The 6,855-nt window shown below is 36.5% G+C and overlaps 1 non-coding gene across 1 annotated transcript; it reads left to right on the forward strand.

The window, feature by feature from the left end:
- Window positions 1-2,124: 2,124 nt before the first annotated feature.
- LOC111733256 lies at window positions 2,125-2,230 on the forward strand. The gene has a single exon (XR_002777915.1). It is a non-coding gene; the product is annotated as a U6 spliceosomal RNA (small nuclear RNA).
- Window positions 2,231-6,855: the final 4,625 nt, after the last annotated feature.

The following is a 6,855-nucleotide window of genomic DNA, read 5'->3' on the forward strand; positions in this document are numbered from 1 at the left end:
AGTCTCCCGACACACTTCATTGATGTACATCTTAATCTGGCCCTGATTTTCCACACTGACATTCACGTTATCCAGGGTACATAAAGCCTTCTCCTTAACAGCTGGGTCACAAATGGGGATCGTGTTTCCGACAATGGAGAGGCAGGCCAAATGACTATTGATATCGTGGCTAAATGAAAACCCAGCATCGTTGGGCTGAGAAAACAACATTTACCCTGAATCAGAGGACATTTGGAAAGGCCCCTAAGAGAAGTTACTTTTTAAAAATATTATAAGTCTCACAATAAAGCTCATAATTTTTATCAGGGTAAAGATGCTTCTTCTTTTTTATGCTCTCATTTTGAGGATCCCTTGGGTCATTACTGCTCATGTCCTTTAAGGATCCCTTGGGTCATTACTGCTCATGGTTTATGTCCTCCTCATCCCCAGGACTAGGATCTATCAGGAAATTTGACTAAAATCCAAAGATCTTATCTGTTCTCCTCCCTATCTGAAGTTCCCCCCTCTTCTGTTCTTACTGTGGTTTCTCCCTCACCTGATTAGTGGATGAACACTATCAACTTCTGGCCCTGATAGGTATCTCACATCTATGATGGTCTTGAAAAAGCGATCTAGTTGTGATGTTCTGGGAAGGAGATTTTTCAGACCATCTTTTCGTGGACACAAACTTCACTAACTGCCATCCAACGTGGTGCTAACGGCAACGCACGCATATAGAGTTTGATCTGAGCCTTCACAGATGGACATGTCAAAACTCAGGATACAAGGGTATCAGTATCTTTTTTTCCTGATTTAGGGTCTTAATGGTCTTAATTTTCAAATGTTTAGTCTCTGCCTTTTCCTTCCCTTAAGCTTGTTCACACTGTTTCCTGAATGGTACATTTGATTTTTCCAGCGCTAAGGCAAGAGGGGCAAACAAAGGCTGGGAGAGAAAGAATCTGATTTGTTTCTAGATCCTATATTCTAACTCTGACATCCCTATCCCCACTCCTTATCTCCAGGATATCACACTGTGTGGAGCAATTTCCTTCCTTCCCTTCTTGCCTAGATCTATGTGTATAGGTAGACAGACAAGGGAGAATGGAGATTGGTAGATGTACATAAGTGCCCTTTCTCCAGAGTGAGAAATCTAACTTTCAAATATCCCCCGTTTAGGTCTCAGTTACACCTTCCACCCTGCCCTCTAGCCACTTTCACCATCTCTCCCATTGCCCATAAATACCTACCTTTTCCATTCCCCTGGCCCCCACCCACTCTCTTGACTTCACTCTCTCCCTTCAAATTCCCATTTTTCTGCTCTACTCCTCATTTTTGCCCCATATTGAATCTGTTTCCCCAAAGCTAAAAAAGGACTAGGATTAAATAATGCTTTTCTAAAGACGGGATAAAAGTGGGAAAGGAGGTTCTGGTTTCATGCTTGCCTTTACCACCACCTTGTAACAGGTTCAAGGCCTATATTTCCTCGAAGAAATGCTCACTTCAGTTTCTACTAAAAATCCTGTAAATATTCTTCCTCTTCCTTTCCCTTGAGTTGTGCCGCCCCCTGCAGACATCAAGTAATCCAATAGATAAGTGTCCATGAATCTTTAGTGCTGAGTGGTAGGTCACAGTTTCTACCTTTTACTGATTACAAACACGTCTCTCTAAGTTCAATAAGAAGCTGGTGGCTGCACCAAAAAGACCACCTCTCCACAATTTTTGGTTATCCGAGTTATACATCACCAATGAGCCATGGTCCCCAAGTTCTCCTCTCACCAGCCAAGTGTGCCAGCCTCTCTCCCTTCTCCCCAGCACACCAGGCCTGTCACAATTTTTTTCTATGCCAATGATAGGAAACAAAAAAAAATTCATTTTCGTTTTGTTGAAATTTGCCTTTAATTTTCAGGGAATCTATCTTCTCCCAGAGCAACTATTTCTATTTACACTTCTTCATCTTCTCCTAGAATACAGGGAAACAGCTCATAATTTTACTTCCCCTCCTCTCAGCTGCTAATATCCATCATCTTTCCTGGACCTATGAGAAAGCAGATTTCATAAAGTAAAGCATGAAAAGAGATTTTAAATATTTATTTATTGCCTCTGTTCATTTTTCTTGGAAATACTGTTTTTTAAAAAAAGATTCGTATGCTTGCTTCGGCAGCACATATACTAAAAGTGGAATGATACAGAGAAGATTAGCATGGCCCCTGTGCAAGGTTGACACGCACTTCGTGAAGCGTTCCATACTTTTAAGATCACGCACAATCCACACAAAGGTCACGTCCAGAGCTACTGACACAAAGGATCAAGTAGAGTGCGCCACACAGGACACCTTCAACATTAGGCCATCTGGCCAAGGCTGAGAGACAAAACAATTATTCCTGACACATAGAACACAGAGGGGCTAATAAAATGAGAAAACAAAGAAACAAGCCACAAATGAAACAACAAGAGAAAACTCCAGAAAATAAACTAAATGAAATGGAGGTAAGCAACCTACCAGAGTCAGAGGTCAAAATAAGGATTATAAGGACGCTTAACGAACTTATGCGGAGAATGGATGAACAAAATGAGAGCATAAAAAAAGGACGTAAAAACCGTAAAAAAGAACCAGACAGAAATGAGGAATATGATAACAGAAATGAAGAATTCAACAGTACATTGAACAAAGCAGAAGATCAAATCAACAAATTGGAAGACAAAGTAGCATAATACATCCAATCAGAACAATAAAAAGAAAAAAGAATTTTAAAAAATGTGGATAGTTTAAAAGACCTCTGGGACAACATAAAGTGTAAAAATATGCGAATCATAGCAGTACCTGAAGAGGAAGAGAGAGAGCAAGGGATTGAGAATCTATTTGAAGAAATAATAACAGAAAACTTCCTTAACCTGGCAAAGGAATTAGACATACAAGTTCAGGAAGCACAAAGAGTTTCAAACAAGAGGAATTCAAACAGACCTACCCCAAGACACATTATAATTAAAATGCCAAAGGTCAAAGACAAAGAGAATCTTAAAAGCAGCAAGAGAAAGGAAGCTAGTTACTTACAAGGGTACCCTCATAAGAATGTCTGCTGACTTTTCAATGGAAACTTTGCAGGCCAGAAGGGAATGGCAAGAAATATTCAAAAGTCATGAAAAACAAGAATCTACAACCACAGACATTCTACCAGCAAGGCTTTCGATTAAAATGGAAGGTGATATAAAGAGCTTCCTAGACAGAAAAAAGCTTAAGGAATTCATCACCAACAAGCCAGCATTACAAAAAATGCTAAAGGATCTTCTGTAAAAAGAGAAGAGGTAAAAAAGAAAATAGAAATAACAAATATGAATAATAAAATGACAGTAACAATGTACCTATCAGTAATCACTTTCAATGTAAACGGATTAAATGCTCCAATCAAAATACATAGAGTAACCGAATGGATGAGAAAACAAGACCCTGCATATGCTGTGTACAAGAGACGCACTTCAGATGAAACATCATTGACATTCACAGACTGAAAGTAAAGAGACGGAAAAAGATATTTTACGCAAACAGAAATGAAAAAAAAAAAGCTGGAGTAGCAATACTTACATCAGATAAAACAGACTTTAAAACAAAGGCTATAATAAGAGATAAATAAGGGCATTATGTAATAATAAAGAGATTGCTAAATCAAGAGGACATAACCCTAGTAAACATATACACACCCAACATAGGAGCACCTACATACATAAAGCAATTATTGACTGACATAAAAGAAGAGATCAATAGTAATACACTCATAGTAGGAGACTTTACCACCCCATTGACACCAATGGACAGATCTTCCAGGCAGAGAAGCAACAAGGAAACAATGGGCCTAAAAGATACACTAGAACAGATGGACTTAATAGATATTTTCAGAGCACTTTACCCAAAAGCAGCAAAATATACATTCTTCTCAAGTGCACATGGAACACTTTCCAGAATAGACCACATGTTAGGACACAAAACAAGTATCAATAAAGTTAAGAAGATTGAAATCATATCAACCATCTTCTCTGATCACAAAGGTATAAAACTAGAAATTAACTAGAAGAAAAAAACTGGAAAATACACAAACACATGGAGGCCAAATAACATGCTACAAAACAATGAATGGGTTATTAATGAGATCAAGAAAGAAATCAAAAGATACCTAGAGACAAATAAAAATGAAAACACAACTACTCAAATCTATGGGACTCAGAGAAAGCAGTCCTAAGAGGAGAATTCATAGCAATACAGGCCTACCTCAAGAAACAAGAAAAAGCTCAAATAAACAATCTAACCTTACAGTTAAAAGAACTAGAATAAGAACAGCAAACAAAACACAAAGTGACTAGAAGGAAGGGACTAATAAAGATCAGAGCAGAAATGAAATGAATGAAATAGAGTCTAGAAAAACAATACAAAAGATTAGTGAAACCAAAAGCTGATTCTTTGAAAGGATAAACAAAATTAAAAGACCCTTAGCTAAACTCATCAAGGAAAAAAGAGAGAGGATTCAAATAAAATTAGAAATGAAAGAGGAGAAATCACCACGGATCCACAGAAATACAATGGATCATAAGAAAATACTACAAGCAATTATACACCAACAAATTGGACAATCTGGAAGAAATGGACACATTCCTAGAAAATTACAGTCTCCCAAGAATGAGTCAAGAAGAAACAGAAAATCTGAACCGACTTATTACCACCAATAAAATAGAATTAGTAATCAAAAACCTCCCCCAAAACAAAAGTCCTGGACCAGACGGTTTCATAGGCGAATTTTATCAAACATTCAAACTAAGATTATCACCTATTCTTCTCAAACTATTCCAAAAAATTCAAGAAAAAGGAAAGCTCCCTAACTCCTTTTATGAGGCCACCATTACCTTGATTCCAAAACCAAGCAAGACATTACAAAAAAAGAAAACTATAGGCCGATATCTCTTATGAACATTGATGCAAAAAGCCTCAACAAAATATTAGCAAACCGAATTCGGCAATACATTAAAAACATCATACACCATGATCAACTTGGATGTATTCCTGGGATGAAAGTTCGGTTCAATATCTGCAAATCAATTAATGCAATACACCATATTAAGATATCGAAACATAAAAACCAGGTGATCATATCAATAGATGCAGAAAAAGCATTAGACAAAATTCAGCATTTATTTATGATAAAAACTCTCAGCAAAGTGGGAATAGAGGGAACATACCTCAACATAATAAAGGCCATATATGTCAAACCTACAGCTAACATCATACTCAATGGGAAAAGGCAAAACACATTTTCCTCAAGATCAGGAACAAGACAAGGATGCCCAGTTTCACCACTCTTCTTCAACATTGTATTGGAGGTCTTAGCCACAGCAATAAAACTAGAAAGAGAAATAAAGGGCATCCAAATTCGAAAGGAAGAAGTAAAATTCTTGTTATTTGCCAATGACATGATACTATATATAGAGAACCCTAAAGATCCCACCAAAAAACTGTTAGAACTGATCAATGAATTCAGTAAAGTAGCAAGTTACAAAATAAATATTCAGAAGTCAGTGGCATTTTTATACACCAATGATGAACTTTCAGAAGGAGAAATTAAGAAAACAATCCCATTTACAATTGCATCGAAAATTATAAAATACCTGGGAATCAAATTAACCAAGAAAGTAGAGGACCTGTTTTCAGAAAATTATAAGTCATTGAAAAAAGAAATCGAAGAAGATACAAATCAATGGAAGTATATACTCTGTTCATGGATAGGAAGAATCAACATTGTTAAAATGGCTATACTACTCAAAGCAATCTATAGATACAATGCAATCCCTATCAAAATACCAATGGCATTTTTCGGAGAGCTAAAACAAATAATCTTAAGATTTATATGGAGCCATAAAAACCCCGATAGCCAGGGTAATCTTGAGAAAGAAGAACAAAGTTGGAGGTATCACACTACCTGATATCAAACTATACTACAAGGCTACAGTAATTAAAACAGCATGGCACTGGCATAAAAACAGATACATTGATCAATGGAACAGCATAGACAGCCAAGAAATAAATCCATGCCTATATGCTCACTTAATATATGACAAAGGAGGTAAGAATATACAATGGGGTAAAAACAGTCTCTTCAATAAACGGTGTTGGGAAAATTGGACAGATACATGCAAAAAAAAAAAAAAAAGAAGCTGGACCATCTTCTTATACCGATTACGAGAATAGACTCAAAATGGATTAAAGACTTAAATGTAAGAGCCGAAATCATAAAACTTCTAGAAGAATATGTAGGCAGTAAACTCTCTGATATTATTAACAGTAATTTCTTTTCAGTTATATCTCGCTGGGCAAGGGAAACAATAGAAAAAATAAACAAATGGGACTACATTAAACTAAAAAGATTTCGTACAGCAAAGAAAACCATCAACAAAACAAAAAGACAACTGACTGATTGGGAGAAGATATTCGCTAATGATACATCTCATAAGTGGTTAATATCCAAAATATATAAAGAGCTCATACAGCTCAACAAGAATAAAACAAACAATCCAATTAAAAAAATGGGTAGAAGTCCTAAACAGATACTTCTCTAAAAGGGAAATACAGATGGCCAATAGACAGGAAAAGATGTTCAAGTTCACTAATCATCAGAGAAATGCAAATTAAAACCACAATGAGATATCACCTCATACCTGTCAGAATGGCTATCATCAATAAATCAAAAAACAGCAAATGTTGGCGAGGATGCATAGAAAAGGGAACCCTCCTAATTGTTGGTGGGATTGCAAATTGGTACAGCTGCTATGGAAAACAGTATGGAGGTTTCTCAAAAGATTAAAAATGGATATACCTTTTAACCCAGCAATTGCATT

The sequence above is a fragment of the Pteropus vampyrus genome, unplaced genomic scaffold, assembly GCF_000151845.1.
Source record: "Pteropus vampyrus isolate Shadow unplaced genomic scaffold, Pvam_2.0 Scaffold543, whole genome shotgun sequence".
NCBI classification, from domain to species: Eukaryota; Metazoa; Chordata; class Mammalia; order Chiroptera; family Pteropodidae; genus Pteropus; species Pteropus vampyrus.